The sequence below is a fragment of the Eumetopias jubatus genome, unplaced genomic scaffold (genome assembly GCF_037043125.1).
Source record: "Eumetopias jubatus isolate StellerSeaLion01/CBP00866 unplaced genomic scaffold, mEumJub1_p1.0 scaffold_7, whole genome shotgun sequence".
NCBI classification, from domain to species: Eukaryota; Metazoa; Chordata; class Mammalia; order Carnivora; family Otariidae; genus Eumetopias; species Eumetopias jubatus.
The window spans coordinates 142,669,047-142,690,391 of NW_028274813.1; the positions used below are offsets into that span (position 1 = coordinate 142,669,047).

At 38.2% G+C, this 21,345-nt stretch overlaps 1 pseudogene; it reads right to left on the minus strand.

The window, feature by feature from the left end:
• Positions 1–872: 872 nt before the first annotated feature.
• On the minus strand, positions 873–1,361 carry LOC148164030 (succinate dehydrogenase [ubiquinone] cytochrome b small subunit, mitochondrial pseudogene; annotated as a pseudogene).
• Positions 1,362–21,345: the final 19,984 nt, after the last annotated feature.

Sequence of the window (21,345 nt, forward strand, 5' to 3'; positions counted from 1 at the left end):
CCTCTCCCTCTGCTGCTCCCTCTGCTTGTCTTGTTGCACACACTCTCTTTTCTCTCTCTCTGTCAAATAAAGAAATAAAATCTTTTAAAAAAAGAATTAAAAAATAAAATGAAATAAATTTTATTTTCATAGAATACATTTTCACATTAGAGAGTACTACCATGGGAAAATAATGATTTATTACTTACAGTTTTATATTTGTAGACAGATTATTTTAGGACAAGTAAAATAAATATATTTGAGGGATAAGTCTCAGTTTAGATTATGTAATATTTTCATACATCTATAAGGGGACCTCTTCCCTACATGGAATTTCTCTATACTCAGAAGCTCTCCAGACTCTTCTTCCCAGGATTTAGAAATTACTAATGTGAAATATTAGTATTTCCTAATTTTAAAGTTTCCCCAGTGCATGTAATCATCAGTAACTGGTATTGACTGAACAGAAAGGGAAGTTTTCAAAAATTAAACACTAACTGATTTTCTGCAAAGTCTTTACTTATGAATTAAGAGGCTTTCCCTCTCTCCATCATTCCCAGGACAAATACAGAAGTTTGATCAGGTATTGATAGTAATAAAGCTGCATTCCCTTAAAAAATTTGATTAGTTAACAGGCAAAAGCTCATACATAATGTTTAGTTATGCTGTGAGTCTTGTGAGAAGCTGAGAGACAATCTCATAAACTCACCAGAGCAAGGAATTCAGGCTTCAAATTTCTTGGCTACAATTCCTCTCAAACCTTTTCTCCAAAGACTAAATTCTAAAAATAACCAGGTGATTAGGCTAAGAGGTTTGGACTTATCTGTTATTTCCTTCTTACTGTGATTTGAATGGCATGACAGAGCAGAGTCAAAGAAGTGTACAGTCTATTCTCAAGGTATTAAATCAAAAAGATCAGAGCTTCCACAGTTGCAGATGCCCACATCATGATAGCTGAGATAACAAAGTCCAGCAAAGGTTAAAGCTGAGAGTGCCAAAACACTTGCCTTGGTAGGTTTCTACAAAACATCCCCTCAAACCTAGGAACCATTTGTGCAAGGCCCCAATTGACTATGAAGAGCGAGGGCTGCAGTTAGGGAACATCTGTCCATCGCAGAGGCAGGATTCAAATAAGCAGCTGGAATTAGGCCCAGGAGAAAAACATTGACAACCCTCTAACCAGTCCAATGGAGAGATGCAGCCTTGGAAACAGAATGGTAGTTGAGTGACAGGTGAATGTGTTGTGTTCTACACCATTCTGGGGTAGGTTGGTCCCGGAGAAATGCTGAGACATGAGCAGGTCTGAGCATTGAGATTTGGAGAAACAGAGCTCAGCCTTCTTGCACACTTCACAGGACACTCAGCCTCCAGAGACTCTCCATGTCTCTCCTGAAGGCTCAAGGTCCTAGGATTGACATTTTTTTTCTCTTTAGAGTGAGATGGGGAGGGGCAGAATGAGAGAGAATCCCAAGCATCATGGCCCAATGTGAGGCTCGATCTCATAACCTTGAGATAGTGACCTGCTGAAATCAAGAGTCTGACGCTCAACCAACTGAGCCACTCAGGCACCCCCCTGGGACTGACTTTTAATGGCTGCAGAGCTGTCTGGCCCTTTTCCTAGACAGAATCTAGTTGAGAACACAGGTTCAGAGTCAATCTCTTTCTCAGGTATTTATTTCCTTTGTAACCTTCAGTAAGTTACATACATGTATAATCCTCAGTTTGTTCATCTATAATATATGGATTAAAACAACATCTATGGCACAGGGTTGTTGAAAAGATTAAAATATAGAATGCAAGTAATATGTTTAATATAATACCTGGACAAAAATTATTCTTCCTCTTATTACATCACATACTTTCCTCTTAGGACATTGTTATAGAGAACGAGGACTCCTCTTTTTGTCCCCCCCATAAATTATTACATTTCTGAGAAAGCGGGTAAGAAATTATCTGTGGACAGTAAAAGTTGACTTTCAAGTACAACTATGTTTTTTTTTTATTGTTAGCCATCCCCTGAATTTCTGGGCTAATTCTTTATATAAGCAGTTTTCAGATTTTATTCCATTTTACAGATTTTAACAGGGGATGGGCAAGCAGGCATAACTCAGAGATCATTTATTCAGCTGCCAATAAGTTCCCACTACAATTTTATTAAAAAAAAAAAGACAGTGGATAAAATATTTTCAAAATATTTATGACTTTATTTCTTAGTGCTAATATGTGCTACTATGGGCAAACAAGATTTGTCTCTGCTATGCATTATGCTCTTAGTGCAACTAAAAATTTGAGTATAAATTCAAGTATAATTTCAGGTGCTATCATGTGTGGGCAAGTAAAGGCACCTGAGTGTTCCCTCTTCTCCATTTAGGTAGCATAATAATAAACCAAAGAAATACCAGAAAGGACAGAGGGATATTCTTTTATTAATAAGATAATTACTAATGAGTATAATAGCAGTCATTAGATTTATTTTCAAAGATGAGTCAAAACACGATTTAATTCCTCATCATTTAGTATGTGCAAGCCAGGAATTCATCTATTTGATGCAAAGAACATCTTTTTTTTTTCAGGAGGATGTTGGGGTCCTGTTGATACACTGTAACCAGCACATGTGGCCTAACTGCATGGCACCCCCGAGACATGGATTCATCTGCTTACTGGCCACAGCTTCTCCATGGTCCTTGTTCACATGGTCCTACTCTGTCCCAGATCCCTGCCTCTGTCCTTTCCTGACCAATGTCAGAGTATCCCAGAGTGAAAAGCTCTTTGTAAATAAGAAGAGGTAGAACTAGCAAGGCCAATTAGATTTTCCATCTTTGAATTCGATAGAGAAGTATGGATGGAAGGTCCAGTCAGTTTCAAGAGAAGGTACAGAAATGAAGGAGCTAAGAGTGGCCATAGGAGACCATGAGGGAGCTGGAAGTTTGAGTGTGCAGAAACTGCAAGAAAAAGAAAGCTTTCGGGAACGAGGTGAGGTGTGCAGTTGGAAGAAATAGGAGTGTTATAGAGATGGGAAAGCTGAGTGATTGCAGAGACTGAAGATGGCCACATCCTATTGTTGCCTTGGGTCCTTAGCGACCTGCAGCTGAGATTTCCTGCACATTTATGGTTTTTAGTTTTGTGCAAGTCCCATTTACATTTCTGAGTTCCTCTGAGCTTCTGCCTCCCTTATTATCAAGACCCCACACTTTCTTTCCATTACCCGAATGGCCTAAATATCCTATTAGCCATATTTCCATACAAGAATCAGCAGTGTCAAAGGGAAGATCCTCCACATTCCAGTGTAGTTCAAAGGGCTTCATTGGATACTGGAATGTTGTTTCACATCCTGTTTTAGGTTGAGTTCTATCTGGTTCCATTGGGGCAACCTTCTGGTTATGGTTCTTGAAGCTTTTCTGAGAAGAAATTACACGTGTGCCTAAGTCTGAAAATTGCAAATTTTCACAGAGACTCATCTTCATAGCCTTCTTTCATGGCCAGGAAGTAGTGTAGATATAAAAGCTATTTTACACTGTACACAACATAGGCAGTCCTTGCTTGTCATGGCAGAATAGGACTGTAAAAATGTCCATTCAAGCTGAAACTATGCAAAGTAGGACAATCAAAGGGACTCTCCTGAAACCTTTACAATTTTTTTTTGAACATCAACATTTGGTGAAATATAAAACATTAAAATATTAAACATTTAAACATTAAACATTATATTTTATAAAGATTTATTTACTTTAGAGAGAGAGAGTATGACCAGGGGGAGAGGCAGCAAGAAAGGGAGAAGGAGGGAGGCGGAGCAAGATGGGGGAGGAGTAGGAGACCTGGATTTCATCTGGTCTCAGGAATTCAGCTGAATAGGGATCAAACCATTCTGAACACCTACGAACTCAACAGGAGATCGAAGAAGAGAGTAGCAACAACTCTCTGAACAGAGAAGCGACCACTTACTGGAAGTTAGGACGTGCGGAGAAGTGAATCCCAGGCGAATATCGGGAGGATAGATGGTGGGGGAGGGGGCCTCCATCTGCCACTTCTGACAAGTGATAGAGTCGCGGAGCACAAAATCAGAACTTTTAGAAGTCGGATCCGCTGAGGGATGTCGCTCCAGTAGCTAAGATGGGGGTGGAACCCTTGCAGGACAGTGTGGTCTCAGGACCCTCGGGGTCAGAGAAAGACTGGGGGTGCCTGGGTGCAGCAGAGCTCCCCGGTATTGGAGCAGGGAAGCCAGCTGCAGAGACGGAGCCGAGGCGCGGGCTCTCAGCTCGGGGTTGCCATAAACCGTGATCCGTGGCCCAGTCAGGGCACTTCTCATCCAGCAGGGACCCAACAAGCAGCAGAGCCAGGGAGACTCCCCTTCCTCTCCCGGGAGGAACGGTGCGGGAGCGCACTGCAGGGATCTGCTGGGTTTGGAGACTCTACATGGGGTCGGGTGCCAGAGACAGAAACACTCGGTCACAAGCCGGGTGAGCACGGAGTGCGGCCATAGACTGGGGAGATGGGAGTGACTGCTTTTCTCTGGGGGCGCACTGAGGAGTGGGGACCTGAGTTCTCAGCTCCTCAGGGTGGAGATTGGGAGGCCACCATTTTCACTCTGGTCCTCCAAAGCTGTACTGAGAGCTTGCAGGGAACAAAAGCTCCCGAGAGCAAACCCAAGCAGATTGCTTAGCCCAGACTGACAAGGGCGGGGCAATTCTGCCTCAGGCAAAGATATTTGGGAACCACGGCAACAGGCCCCCCCCCCCAGAAGATCAGCATGAACAACCAGCAAGCCAAGACCAAGTTTACCGATCAAGGAGAACGGGAGAAATCCAGCACTAGGGGAATACTGCACATAGAATTCATGGCTTTTTTTTACCATGATTCATTAGTTTTTTTTTTTTAATTTTTTATTGTTATATTAATCACCATATATTACATCATTTGTTTTGGTGTAGTGTTCCATGATTCATTGTTTGTTCATAACACCCAGTGCTCCATGCAGAATGTGCCCTCTTTAATACCCATCACCAGGCTAACCCATCCCCCTACCCTCCTCCCCTCTAGAAACCTCAGTTTGTTTTTCAGAGTCGATCATCTCTCATGGTTTGTCTCCCCTCCGACTCACTCCCCTTCATTCTTCCCCTCCTGCTATCTTCTTATTTTTTTTTCTTAACAAATATTGCATTATTTGTTTCAGAAGTACAGATCTGTGATTCAACAGTCTTACACAATTCACAGCGCTCACCGTAGCACATACCCTCCGCAATGTCTCTCACCCAGCCACCCCATCCCTCCCACCCCCGACCACTCCAGCAACCCTCAGTTTGTTCCTGAGATTAAGAATTCCTCATATCAGTGAGGTCATATGATACATGTCTTTCTCTGATTGACTTATTTCGCTCAGCATAACACCCTCCAGTTCCATCCACGTCGTTGCAAATGGCAAGATCTCATTCCTTTTGATGGCTGCATAATATTCCAGATTCATTAGTTTTTCAAAGTTAATTTTTCTAACTGTTTTTTTCTTGAATTTTTCTTTTTCCCTTTTTCAACCAACATTTATCAATCCCTTTTTTAAAAAAATATTTTTTTATTTTTCATTTTTAGAGTCATATTTTATCCCTTCATAGTAGTTACCCTTATTTTTGGCATATATATATATATATATATATACACACACATATATGTTGTTCTCTCTTTAAAATTTTGAGATACAGTTTCTTCTAACAGATCAAAATATACCCTAAATCACTTTGTTCTAGTCTCCTGCCTGATCACACTCTCTCCCTTTTTTTTCTTTTCTTTTTTTTTAATCTTCCTTCTTTTTCAAACAACTTCTTATCAATTCCTTTATAAAACCTTTTATACTTTTCATCTTTACAGTCATCTTCCACCCCTTCATTGTATCAACCCTTATTTTGTAAATATATAAGCCTTTCTTCCTTTAAAATTTTAGGTGGCACTTTCTTCTAACAGACCAAAATAAGCCCAAAATCTAGTGTGTGGCACTGATCTATGCACTAGCCTGATCATAGTTGATCATATTCTGTTTTTATTTGGTTCTGTTTTTGTTTGTTTTTATCTTTTCCTCTTTCTTTCTTTTTTTTTCCTTTCGCTTTCTTTTTTCTTTCTTTCCCTTACTTTTCCCTGGTTTCAGCTCTTTTCTGATTTGTATAGAGTATATGTGCTGGGGACGTTGTCACCCTGTTAGCATTTTGTTCTCTCAATCATCTATTCTCCTCTGGACAAAATGACAACACAAAAAAAATCACCTCAGCAAAAGGAACAAGAGGTAGTACCCTCTGCCAGGGACCTACTCAATTTGGAGATTAGTACCATGTCGGACCTAGAGTTCAGAATTATGACTTTAAAGATACTAGCTGGGCTTGAAAAAAGCGTGGAAGTTATTAGAGAAACCCTTTCTGGAGAAATAAAAGAACTAAAATCTAACCAAGTCGAAATCAAAAAGGCTATTAATGAGGTGCAATCAAAAATGGGGGCACTAACTGCTGGGATAAATGAGGCAGAAGAGAGAATCAGCGATATAGAAGACCAAATGATGGAAAATAAAGAGGCTGAGAAAAAGAGAGATAAACAACTACAGGATCACGAGGGCAGGATTCAAGAGATAAGCGATAGGATAAGATGAAACAACATTAGCATAATTGGGACCCGAGAAGAAGAAGAAAGAGAGAGAGGGGCAGAAGGTATATTGGAGCAAGTAGTAGCAGAGAACTTTCCTAATGTGAGGAAGGAAACAGGTATCAAAATCCAGGAGGCACAGAGAACCCCCCTCAAAATAAAAAAAAAAATGGGTCAACACCCCAACATCTAATAGTAAAATTTACAAGTCTCAGAGACAAAGAGAAAATCCTGAAAGCAGCTCGGGAGAATAGATATGTAACCTACAATGGTAGAAACATTAGATTGGCAACAGACCTATCTGCAGAGACCTGGCAGACCAGAAAGGACTGGCATGATATATTCAGAGCACTAAATGAGAAATATATGCAGCCAAGAACACTATATCCAGTTAGGCTGTCATTGAAAATAGAAGGAGAGGTAAAAAGCTTCCAGGACAAACAAAAAATAAGGAATTGGCAAACACGAAACCAGCCCTCCAAGAAATATTGAAAGGGGTCCTCTAAGCAAAGAGCGAACCTAAAAGCAGCATAGACCGGAAAGGAACATAGAAAATATACAGTAACAGTCACCTCCAAGGCAATACAATGGCCCTAAATTCATACCTTTCAATAGTTACCCTGAATATAAATGGGCTAAATGCCCCAATCAAAAGACACAGGCTATCAGATTGGATAAAAAACAAGACCCAACGATAATCTGTCTGCAAGAGATTCATTTTAGACCCAAAGCCTCCCCCACATTGAAAGTGAGGGTGTGGAAACCTATTTACCATGCTAATGGACATCAAAAGGAAACTGGGGTGGCAATCCTTATATCAGACAAATTAGATTTTAAACCAAAGACTGTAATAAGAGATGAGGAAGGACACTATATCCTACTTAAAGAGTTTATCCAACAAGAAGATCTAACAAATGTAAATATCTATGCCCCTAACATGGGAGCAGCCAATTATATAAGGCAATTAATAACAAAAGCAAAGAAACACATTGACAACAATACAATAATAGTCGGAGACTTTAACACCACCCTCACTGAAAAGGACAGATCATCTAAGCAAAAGATCAACAAGGAAATAAAGACTAAATGAAACATTGGACCAAATGGACTTCACAGATATATTCAGAATATTCCATCCCAAAGCAACGGAATACACATTCTTCTCTAGTGCCCATGGAACATTCTCCAGAATTGATCACATCCTAGGTCACAAATCAGGTCTCAACCGGTACCAAAAGATTGGGATTATTCCCTGCATATTTTCAGACCACAATGCTTTGAAACTAGAACTCAATCACAAGATGAAAGTCAGAAAAATCTCAAATACATGGAGGCTAAAGAGCATCCTACTAAAGAATGAATGGGTCAACCAGGAAATTAAAGAAGAATTTAAAAAATTCATGTAAACCAAGGAAAAAGAAAACACAACTGTTCAAAATCTTTGGGATACAGCAAAGGCAGTCCTGAGAGAAAATATATAGCAATACAAAGCTTTCTCAAGAAACAAGAAAGGTCTCAAATACACAACCGAACCCTACACCTAAAGGAACTAGAGAAAAAACAGCAAAGAAAGCCGAAAGCCAGCAGGAGAAGAGAAATCATAAAGATCAGAGCAGAAATCAATGAACTAGAAACCAAAAGAACAGTAGAACAGATCAACGAACCTAGGAGCTGGTTCTTTGAAAGAATTAACAAGATTGATAAACCCCTGGCCAGACTTATCCAAAAGAAAAATGACCCAAATCAACAAAATCATGATGAAAGAGGAGAGATCACAACAAACACCAAAGAAATACTAACAATTATAAGAACATATTATGAGCGACTCTATGCCAGCAAATTAGATAACCTGGAAGAAATGGATGCATTCCTAGAGAGGTATGAACTACCAAAATTGAACCAGGAAGAAATAGAAAACCTGAACAGACCTATAACCACTAAGGAAATTGAAGCAGTCATCAATAATCTCCCAACAAACAAAAGCCCAGGGCCAGATGGCTTCCCAGGGGAATTCTACCAAACATTTAAAGAAGAATTAATACCTATTCTTCTGAAACTGTTCCAAAAATAGAAATGGAAGGAAAACTTCCAAACTCACTTTATGAGGCCCCCATTACCTTGATCCCAAAACCAGACAAAGACCGCATCAAAAAGGAGAATTAGAAATCAATATCCTTGATGAGCATGGATGCAAAAATTTTCACCAAAATACTAGCCAATAGGATCCTACAGTACATTAAAAGGATTATTCACCATGACCAAGTGGGATTTATTCCTGGGCTGCAAGGTTGGTTCAACATCCGCAAATCAATCAACGTGATACAATACATTAACAAAAGAAAGAACAAGAATCCTATGATCCTCTCAATAGATGCAGAAAAAGCATTTGACAAAGTACAGCATCCTTTCTTGATCAAAACTCTTCAGAGTATACGGATAGAGGGTACATGCCTCAATATCATCAAAGCTACCTATGAACACATACAGCGAATATCATTCTCAATGGGGAAAAGCTGAGAGCTTTTCCCCTAAGGTCAGGAACACGGCAGGGATTTCCACTATCACCACTGCTATTCAACATAGTATTAGAAATCCTAGCCACAGCACCAGAAAACAAAAAGAAATCAAAGGCATCCAAATTGACAATGAAGAATTCAAACTCTCACTCTTTGCAGATGATATGATACTGTATGTGGAAAACCCAAAAGACTCCACCCCAAAACTGCTAGAACTCATACAGGAATTCAGTAAAGTGTCAATATAAAATCAATGCACAGAATTCAGTGGCATTCCTATACACCAACAAGAAGACAGAAGAGAGACAAATCAAGGAGTCGATCTCATTTATAATTGCACCCAAACCATAAGATACCTAGGAATAAATCTAACCAAAGAGGCAAAGGATCTGTACTCAGAAAACTATAAAATACTCATGAAAGAAATTGAAGAAGACACAAAGAAATGGAAGAACGTTCCATGCTCATGGATTGGAAGAACAAACATTGTGACGATGTCAATGCTACCTAGAGCAATCTACACATTCAATGCAATCCCCATCAAAATACCATCCACTTTTTTCAAAGCAATGTAACAAATAATGCTAAAATTTGTATGGAACCAGAAGAGACCCCGAATAGCCGAGGAATATTGAGAAAGAAAAGCAAAGCTGGTGGCATCACATTTCTGGACTTCCAGGTCTATTACAAAGCTGTCATCATCAAGACAGTATGGTACTGGCACAAAAACAGACACATAGATCAATGGAACAGAATCAAGAGCCCAGAAATGGACCCTCATCTCTGTGGTCAGCTAATCTTTGACAAAGCAGGAAGGAATGTCCAATGGAAAAAAGACAGTCTCTTCAACAAATGGTGTTGGGAAAATTGGACAGCCCCTGCAGAAGAATGAAACTGGACCATTTCCTTACACCACACACAAAAATAGACTCCACCTGGTTGAAAGACCTAAACGTGAGACAGGAGTCCTTCCAAATCCTAAAGGAGAACACAGGCAGCAACCTCTTCGATCTCAGCCGCAGCAACTTCTTCCTATAAATATCGCCAAAGGCAAGGGAAGCAAGGGCAAAAATGAACTATTGGGATGTCATCAAGATAAAAAGCTTTTGCACAGCAAAAGAAAAAGTCCACAAAACCAAAAGACAACCGACAGAATGGGAGAAAATATTTGCAAATGACTTATCAGGGAAAGGGCAAGTATCCAAAATCTATAAAGAACTTATCAAACTCAACACCCAATGAACAAATAATCCAATCAAGAAATGGGCAGAAGACATGAACAGACATTTTTCCAAAGAAGACATCCAAATGGCCAACAGATACATGAAAATGTGATTAACATCGCTCGGCATCAGGGAACTCCAAATCAAAACCTCAATGAGATACCACCTCACACGCGTCAGAATGGCTAAAATTAACAAGTCAGGAAAGGACAGATGTTGGCGGGGATGCGGAGAAAAGGGAACCCTTGTACGCTGTTGGTGGGAATGCAAGCTGGTGCAAACACTCTGGAAAACAGTATGGAGGTTCCTCAAACAGTTGAAAATAGAGCTACCATACGATCGAGCAATTGCACCACTGGGTATTTACCACAAAGATACAAATGTGGGGATCCGAAGGGGTACGTGCACACCAATTTTTATAGCAGTAATGTCCACAATAGGCAAACTGTGGAAAGAGCCAAGATGTCCATCAACAGATGAATGGCTGCAGAAGATGTGGTATATATACACAAAGGAATATTATGCAGTCATCAACAGGAATGAGATCTTGCCATTTGCAACGACGTAGATGGAACTGGAGGGTGTTATGCTGAGTGAAATAAGTCAATCAGAGAAAGACATGTATCATATGACCTCACTGATATGAGGAATTCTTAATCTCAGGAAACAAACTGAGGGTTGCTGGAGTGATGGTGGGTGGGAGGGAAGGGGTGTCTGGGTGATAGACATTGGGGAGGGTATGTGCTATGGTGAGCACTGTGAACTGTGCAAGACTGTTGAATCACAGATCTGTACTTCTGAAACAAATAATGCAATATTTGTTAAGAAAAAAAAAAAGAAGATAGCAGGAGGGGAAGAATGAAGGGGAGTGAGTCGGAGGGGAGACAAACCATGAGAGATGATCGACTCTGAAAAACAAACTGTGGGTTCTGGATGGGAGGGGGGTCGGGGGATGTGTTAGCCCGGTGATGGGTATTAAAGAGGGCACATTCTGCGTGGAGCACTGGGTGTTATGCACAAACAATGAATCATGGAACGCTACATCAAAAACTAATGATGTAATATATAGTGATTATCATAACAATAAAAAATTTAAAAAAAAAAGAAAAAAGAAAGGGAGAGAGAGAATCCCAAGCTGAGTCCATGCTGATGCAGAGCTGTATTCAGGGCTTGATCCAGGGTGCTGAAATCAAGAGTCAGATACTTAACCAACTGAACCTCTCAGGCCCCCTAAATATTAACATTTTTAAACGTAATCCAAATTTTAAAATTTAATTTTAATATAATTAAACTTTGCATTTTTAATTTCTTAGTTAAAATGTTAATGTAATTTAAAAATTTCATATAAATTAAATAGTAACACTCAAATTTTAATTAACATTAACATTTGTTGAAACATTCAATTTTGTTGAAATTTTGAATATATAGGGACATACAATAAATAAATAATAAACTGTATACTATATAATAAATAAAAAAGTATACTGTAATAGTTTTTTAAAATTAATTGTGTTCTAATTCAAATTTATGGAAAAAAATGTAAAACTGGTATAAGTAACTTTACCCCATTGTTTCCATTTTGCCCCATTTGCTTTCTTTTTCTCTTCTCTCCCACACCTCTTTTAAATCTGAGAGGAAGTTTGGGACCCCTCACTGTCTCTATAGTGTATTTCCTAAGAACAAGGAACCCTATACAATCATCAGAACAGGAAATGTAACATTGATACTATTGTCTAATCCACAGTATATATTCAAGTTTCCTTACCTGTCCCAATAATATCTTTTATAGCTAGTTAGCCCAGTGCAGGATCCAGCCCAAGATCAAGCATTGCTTTCAATTGTCACATCTCTTTAGTTTCGTTTAATCTGGAGCAGGTCTGCAGGCTTTTCCTTTTTTTTTTTCCTTTAAGATTTTCCAGCTTTACTGAGGTATAATTGACATGTAACATTGTATAAGTTTAAGGAGTACATTGTAATTTAAAACATTAGAAAGCTTGAGAACTAAAGTATTTTATTTCACTATAAAACTTTTCCCAGGATCAGTTTGAACAGAGCTTGCCTTCTCATGGTATAGAAGTTCTCCTTCACAGGCGCCTGGGTGGCTCAGTTGGTTAAGCGACTGCCTTCGGCTCAGGTCATGATCCTGGAGTCCCGGGGTCGAGACCCGCATCGGGCTCCCTGCTCAGCAGGGAGTCTGCTTCTCCCTCTGACCCTCCCCCTTCTCATGTACTCTCTCTCTCTCTCTCATTCTCACTCTCTCAAAATAAATAATAAACAAATCTTTAAAAAAAAGTTCTCCTTCACTAAGATCATCTGGCTGCACATCTAGAGTTTCTCAAGTGACAGCAGTGCCAACATTCCCTGGTCAGCTATTTCCTCTATATCTCTATTCACTTTCAATCTAAATTCCCTTCCACTTTACTGCTTTTCATTTATTTCTGCACTTTCATTTTTGTTAGCCAATTCTCTCTTTCAATGATCCATTTTTGCAAAATGTCAGGTGGGTTTATCACTGAGAGATAAGGAGGCAACACCGTTACATTCTTTGCTGTTTGTGTGTGACCTGATAACAAATGTTCAGTGACTCATTACCAGCACACTTGATCATGCTGCACAGTCATTATTTATGGAGTGGTTTGTAGACTGAAGACCTAGCAGCAGAGTTTGGCTTTTATTAAATTATTCACAGTCCGTATACCATGTAACTAAAATTCACACATGTGGGGACCATGCAATGTATGGGCTGACTGTGTCTGACCCAAATTCCCATTATCTGACAACTACTGACAACTTTTTCAAAGATCAAAGTGCTCTGGGACAATGGGACACAATATTTCACATCAAGGAGGACCTATGGTCACCACACTGTACATTAGGTCCCCAGAATTTATTGGTCTTATGAATGAAAGTTTATAACCTTTGACCAACATCTCCCCATTTCACCTACCTCCCAGCCCCTGGTAACCATCATTTTACTCTATTTTTCTATAGAGTAGATTTTCTATATTTTCTATTTCTCTTTGAGATTCTACATGTGACATCATACAGTGTTTGTCTTCCTCTGACTTATTTCACTTCGCATAATGTCCTCAAGTTCTACCCATGTTGTTGCAAATTAAAGGATTTCCTTCTTTCTTATGGCTAAATAACATTCCATTGTATTCCATTGTGTGTGTGTGTGTGTGTGTGTGTGTGTGTGTGTGTGTATTATTATATGTATATAAAAACAGGTAGTGTATGGTGAATCCTCACTATGTGCTAGGTAGCATTGTAAACAGTTTATATGTATTAACTCATTTAGTTCTAACAATAATTCATACTAACATCTAAATTCCACAAGGACAGGAATTTTTGTTTGCAGCTATTTCTCCCAAGCACAGACCAAGCCCTAACACATGATAGATGTTTAATAAATAAACAGTAAAAAAATGAAGAAATAAATGAATAAACAACTTTGTGATGTTGAACTTATTGTTCTACCCATTTTGGAGAAAAGGAAATTGGAGTACAGAGAGAGTACTTAATTAACACAAGGTCCTACTACTAGAAATTAACAGGGCCATTCATACAAGCTGATGTAGCTATATTAATATAAGACTGAATATATTTTGATGACAAAAAGCATTACAAGAGGGTCATTAAATAATGCAAAGATATCCAATAGACCAGGGAGATATAACAGCTCTAAACTTTTATATAACTAATAACATAGTCTCAAGATATATTAAGCCAAACTGATAGAATTACAGGGAAAAGTGGATAAATCCTCCATACTAATAGAAGGTGTAAACTCTTTCAGTAATTATTTATCAAAGAGACAAAAATATATAAGTAGGCAATAGAACATTTGAATAGCAACATTTAAAACCTTGACTTAAAGAACATATATAGAACATGTGATTACTATAAATTACACATACTTTTCAGACACAAAAGCGCATTTATTGACCAGAAAATGGGCAATAAGCGAGTCTCAACAAATTCTAAAATATTGGTATCATGAAAGCTATGATCTCTGACACAAAATACACCATAATAAAGTGAGGTTTATTCCTTGGATGCAAGGATGGTTCAACGTATGCAAACTAATAAATTTGATATACCCCATTAATAGAATGAAAGGTAAAAAATAATAATCATTATAATAGATGCAGAAAAACCATTTGACAAAATATGGCATCATTTTATAATTAAAAAAACTAAATAAATTCAGTATTGAAGGAACATACCTCAATATAATGAAGGCCATATATGACAAGGACACTGCTAACATCATATTCAGCCATGAAAGGTTGAAAGTTTTCACCCTAAGACCAGGATCAAGAGAAGGGTGCCTACTACAACCACTCCTATTCAACATAGTACTAGACATCCTAGCCAGAGCAATCAAGGCAGGAAAAAACAATAAAGGCATCCAAATCAGAAAAGAAAGAATAAAATTGTCTTTCCAGATTACATATTCTTATATGGGGAAAATCCTAAAGACCAAAAAACTTTTAGAATTAGTCAATGAATTCAGTAAAGTTGCAGTATACAAAATCAACATACAGAAATCAGTTGTGTTTCTATACAATAACAATGAAATATCTGAAAAAAAAGAAAAAATCTATTTACAATAGCAGTAAAAACAATAAAATATGTAATATGTAAGAATAAATTTAATTAAGGAAGTAAAAAATCTGTCCATTGGAAACTATGAGACGTGGATGAAAGAAATTGAAAAAGAAACAAATAAAGGGAAAGATATCCCATGTTTAGGGTTCAGAATAATTTATTTATTAAAATGTGCATACTACCCAAAACCATCTATAAATTCAATGCAATTTCTATCAAAATTCCAATAGCATTTTTCACAGAAATAGGGAAACCAATGCTAAAATATTTTTTGCTTTAAATTTTTTATTGTTATGTTAATCACCATTACATTACATCATTAGTTTTTGATGTAGTGTTCCATGATTCATTGTTTGTGTATAACACCCAGTGCTCCACGCAGAACGTGCCCTCTTTAATACCCATCACCAGGCTAACCCATCCCCTGAACACCCTCCCCTCTAGAACTCTCAGTTTGTTTTTCAGAGTCTATCGTCTCTCATGGTTCGTCTCCTCTTCCAATTTCCCGCCTTCATTCTTCCCCTCCTGATACCTTCTTTTTTTTTTCTAGTAACATATATTGCATTATTTATTTCAGAGGTACAGATCTGTGATTCAACAGTGTTGCACAATTCACAGCACTCACCATAGCACATACCCTCCCCCATGTCTATCACCCAGCCACCCCATCCCTCCCACCCCACCCCCACTCCAGCAACCCTCAGTTTGTTTCCTGAGATTGAGAATTCCTCATATCAATGAGGTCATATGATACATGTCTTTCTCTCATTGACTTATTTCACTCAGTGTAACACCCTCCAGGTCCATCCACATCGTTGCAAAAGGCAAGAGCTCATTCCTTTTGATGGCTGCATAATATTACATTTTATATATATACCACTTCTTTATCCATTCATCTGTTGATGGACATTTTGGCTCTTTCCACAGTTTGGCTATTGTGGACATTGCTGCTATAACATCAGGATGCACATAACTTCGGATCCCTAAATTTGTAACTTTGTGGTAAATACCCAGTGGTGAAATTGCTGGATCATATGGTAGCTCTATTTGCAACTTTTGAGGAACCTCAACACTGTTTTCCAGAGTGGTTGCACCAGCTTGCATTCCCACCAACAGTGTAGGAGGGTTCCCCTTTCTCCACATCCCCACCAACATCTGTCGTTTCCTGACTTGTTACTTTTAGCCATTCTGACTGGTGTGAGGTGATATCACATTAAGGTTTTGATTTGGATTTCCCTGACGCCGATCGATATTGAGCACTTTTTCTTGCGTCTGTTGGCCATTTGGATGTTTTCTTTGGAAAAATGTCTGTTCATGTCTTCTGCCCATTTCTTGGTTGGATCATTTGTTCGCTGGGTGTTGAGTTTAAGAAGTTGTTTATAGATTTTGGTACTAGCCCTTTATCTGATATCTCATTTGCAAATATCCTGTCCCATTCTATTGGTTGTCTTTTGGTTTGGTTGACTGTTTCTTTCTTTCTTTGATGGACAGGAGTCTCACATTTAGGGCTTACAACCATTTTGAGTCTATTTTTGTGTGTGGTGTAAGGAAATGGTCCAGTTACATTCTTCTGCATGTGGCCGTCCAATTTTCCCAACACCATTTGTGGAAAAGACTGTCTTTTTTCCATTGGACATTCTTTCCTGCTTTGTCAAAGATTAGTTGACCATAGAGATAAGGGTCCATTTCTGGGCTCTCTATTCTGTTCCATTGATCTATGTGTCTGTTTTTGTGCCAGTACCATACTGTCTTAATGATGACAGCTTTGGAATAGAGCTGGAAGTCCGGAATTGTGATGTCGCCAGCTTTGCTTTTCTTTTTCAACATTCCTCTGGCTATTCGGGGTCTTTTCTGGTTCCATAAAATTTTAAGATGATTTGTTCCATTTCTTTGAAAAAAGTGGATGGTATTTTGATGGGGATTGCATTGAATGTGTAGATTGCTCTAGGTAGCATTGACATCTTCACAATATTTGCTCTTCTAATCCATGAGCATGGAACGTTTTTCCATTTCTTTGTGTCTTCCTCAATTTATTTCATGAGTCTTTTAGAGTTTTCTGAGTACAGATCCTTTGCCTCTTTGGTTAGATTTATTCTTAGGTATCTTATCATTTTGGGTGCAGTTGTAAATGGGATCGACTCCTTAATTTCTCTCTCTTCTGTCTTGTTGGTGTATAGGAATGCCACTGATTTCTGTGCATTGATTTTATCTGCTGCCACTTGACTGAATTCCTGTATGAGTTCTAGCAGTTTTGGGGTGGAGTCTTTTGGGTTTTCCACATACAGTATCATATCATCTGCAAAGAGTGAGAGTTTGACTTCCTCTTTGCTGATTTGGATGCCTTTGATTTCTTTTTGTTGTCTGATTGCTGTGGCGAGGACTTCTAATACTATGTTGAATAGCAGTGATGATAGTGGATATCCCTGCCGCATTCCTGACCTTAGGGGGGAAGCTCTCAGTTTTTCCCATTTAAAATGATATTTGCTGTAGGTTTTTCATAGATGGCTTTTATGATATTGAGGTATGTGCTCTCTATCCCTATACTCTGAAGGGTTTTGATCAAGAAAGGATGCTGTACTTTGCCAAATGCTTTTTCTGCATCTATTGAGAGGATCACATGATTCCTGTTCTTTCTTTTGTGAATGTATTGTATCACATTGATTCATTTGCGGATGTTGAACCAACCTTGCAGCCCAGGGATAAATCCCACTTGGTCGTGGTGAATACTCCTTTTAAGGTACTGTTGGATCCTATTGGCTAGTATTTTGGTGAGAATTTTTGCATCCATGTTCATCAAGGATATTGGTCTGTAATTCTCCTTTTTGATGGGGTCTTTGTCTGGTTTGGGGATCAAGGTAATGGTGGCCTTATAAAACGAGTTTGGAAGTTTTCCTTCCATTTCTTTTTTTTTGGAACAGTTTCAGGAGAATAGGTATTAATTATTCTTGAAATGTATGGTAGAATTCCCCTGGGAAGCCATCTGGCCCTGGGCTTTTGGTTTTTGGGAGATTTTTGGTGACTGCTTCAATTTCCTTAGCGGTTATAGGTCTGTTCAGGTTTTCTATTTCTTCCTGGTTCAGTTTTGGTAGTTCATACATCTCTAGGAATGCATCCATTTCTTCCAGATTATCTAATTTGCTGGCATAGAGTTGCTCATAATGTGTTCTTATAATTGTATTTTTTTGGTGTTGGTTGTGATCTCTCCTCTTTCATTCATGATTTTTTTGATTTGGGTCATTTATCTCTCTCTCTCTCTCTTTTTTTTTTTTTTTTGATAAGTCTGGCCAGGGTTTTATCAATCTTGTTAATTCTTTCAAATTACCAGCTCCTAATTTCGTTGATCTCTTCTACTGTTCTTTTGGTTTCTTTGATTTTTTTAAGATTTTATTTATTTATTCATGAGCAACAGAGAGAGAGAGAGAGAGACAGGGGCAGAGGGAGAAGCCGGTTGCTCGCAGAGCAGGGAGACTGATGCAGAACTTGATCCCAGGACCCTGGGATCATGACCTGAGCCAAAGTCAGAAGCTTAACTGACTGAGCCACCCAGGCGTCCCTGTTCTTTTGGTTTCTATTTCATTGATTTCTGCTCTGATCTTTATTATTTCTCTTCTCCTACTGGGTTTAGGTTTTATTTGCTGTTTTTTTTTTTTCTCTAGCTCCTTTAGGTATATGTTTAGGTTGTGTATTTGAGACCTTTCTTCTTTCTTGAGAAAGGCTTGTATTGCTATATACTTTCCTCTTAGACTGCCTTTTCTGTATCCCAAAGATTTTGAACAGTTGTGTTTTGATTTTCATTGGTTTCCATGAATTTTTTTAATTCTTCTTTAATTTCCTGGTTGACCCATTCATTCTTTAGTAGGATGCTCTTTAGCCTCCATGTATTTAAGTTCTTTCCAACTTTCCTCTTGTGATTGAGTTCTAGTTTCAAAGCATTGTGGTCTGAAAATATGCAGGGAATAATCCCAATCTTTTGGTATCCGTCGAGACCTGATTTGTGACCTAGGATGTGACCTATTCTGGAGAATGTTCCATGGGCACTAGAGAAGAATGTGTATTCCATTGCTTTGGGATGGAATGTTCTGAATATGTCTGTGAAGTCCATTTGGTCCAGTGTGTTATTTAATGTCTTTATTTCCTTGTTGATCTTTTGCTTAGATGATCTGTCCATTTCAGTCAGGGGGGTGTTAAAGTCCTCCATTATTACTGTATTGTTGTCAGTGTGTTTCTTTGCTTTTGTTATTAATTGATTTATATCGTTGTCTGCTCTTATGTTAGGGTCATAGATAATTTTCCAATTGTTAGATCTTCTTGTTGGATAGACTGTTTAAGTAGGATATAGTGTCCTTCCTCATCCCTTATTACAGTCTTTGGTTTAAAATCTAATTTGTCTGATATAAGAATTGCCACCCCAGCTTTCTTTTGGTGTCTATTAGCATAGTAAATGGTTTTCCACCCCCTCACTTTCAATGTGGGGGTGTCTTTGGGCCTAAAATGAGTCTCTTGCAGACAGCATAACGATGGGTCTTGTTTTTTAATCCAATGTGATAGGCGGTGTCTTTTGATTGGGGCATTTAACCCTTTTACATTCAGGGTAACTATTGAATGATATGAATTTAGTACCATTGTATTGCCTGTAAGGTGACTGTTACTGTATATTGTCTGTGTTCCTTTCTGATCCATACTGCTTTTAGGCTCTTTGTCTTAGTCTTAGTCTTTGCTTAGAGGACCCTTTCAATATTTCTTGTAGTGCTGGTTTCGTGTTTGCAAATTCCTTTAGTTTTTGTTTGTCCTGGAAGCTTTTTATGTCTCCTTCTATTTTCAAGGATAGCCTAGCTGGATATAGTATTCTTGGCTGCATATTTTTCTCGTTTAGTGCTCTGAAGATATCACGCCAGTCCTTTCTGGCCTGCCAGGTCTCTGTGGATAGGGCTGTTGCCAATCTAATGTATCTACCAGTGTAGGTTACATATCTCTTTTCCTGAACTTCTTTCAGGATTTTCTCTTTGTCTGTGAGACTCCTAAGTTTTACTATTAGATGTCGGGGTGTTGACCTATTTTTATTGAATTTGAGAGGGGTTCTCTGTGCCTCCTGGATTTTGATGCCTGTTTCCTTCCCCACATTACAGAAGTTCTCTGTTATAATTTGCTCCAATATACCTTCTGCCCCTCTCTCTCTTTCTTCTTCTTCTGGGATCCCAATTATGCTAATATTGTTTCATCTTATGGTATCGCTTATTTCTCGAATTCTGTCCTCATGATCCAGTAGTTGTTTATCTCTCTTTTCTCAGCTTCTTGATTTTCCATCATTTGGTCTCTATATCGCTGATTCTGTCTTCTGCCTTATTTGTCTTAGCAGTTAGTGCCCCCATTTTTGATTGCACCTCATTAATAGCCTTTTTGATTTTGACTTGGTTAGATTTTGGTTGTTTTATTTCTCCAGAAAGGGTTTCTCTAATAACTTCCACGCTTTTTTCAAGCCCAGCTACTATCTTTAAAATCATCATTCTGAACTCTAGGTCTGAATCGTACTAATGTCTGTAATGAGTAGGTCCCTGGGAGATGGTACTACCTCCTGTTCTTTTTGTTGAGGTGATTTTTTCCGTCTTGTCATTTTGTCCAGAGGAGAATAGATGAATGAGAGAAGAAAATGCTAACAGGGTAACATCGTCCCCAGCAAATATACTCTATACAAATCAGAAAAGACCTGAAACCAGGGGAAAAGAAAGGGAAAGAAAGAAAGGAAAGAGAAAAAAAAGAAAAAGAAAAAGATAAAAAGAAACAAAAAGATCAAAATAATAAAAACAGAATATGATCAAATATGATCAGGCTGGTACATAGATCAGTGCCACACACTAGATTTTGGGTGTGTTGTGGTCTATTAGAAGAAAGTGCCTCCCAAAATTTTAAAGAAAGAAAGACTTACATATGTACAAAATAAGGGTTGATACGATGAAGCGATGGAATATGACTGTAAAGATGAAAATTATAAAAATTTTACAAAAGGAATTGATAAGAAGTTGTTTGAAAAAAGAAAGAAGAGAGAAAAAGAAAGAAAGAAAGAAGAAAAAAAGGGGGAGAGAATGTGATCAGGCAGGAGACTAGAAGAAAGGCATACAGTAGAGATTTAGGGTGTGTTTTGATCTTTTAGAAGAAACTGTATCTCAAAATTTTAAAGAGAGGACAACTCATATATATATGCCAAAAATAAGGGTAACTACTATGAAGGGATAGAATATGACTCTAAAAATGAGAAATAAAAATGTTTTTTTAAAAAAGGGTTTGATAAGATGTTGGCTGTTAAAGGGAAAAAGAAAAATTAAAAAAAAAAGACAGTAAAAATAAAAAGAACTTTGAAAGGCTAAAGAATCATGGTAAAAAATCCATGAATTCTATGTGCA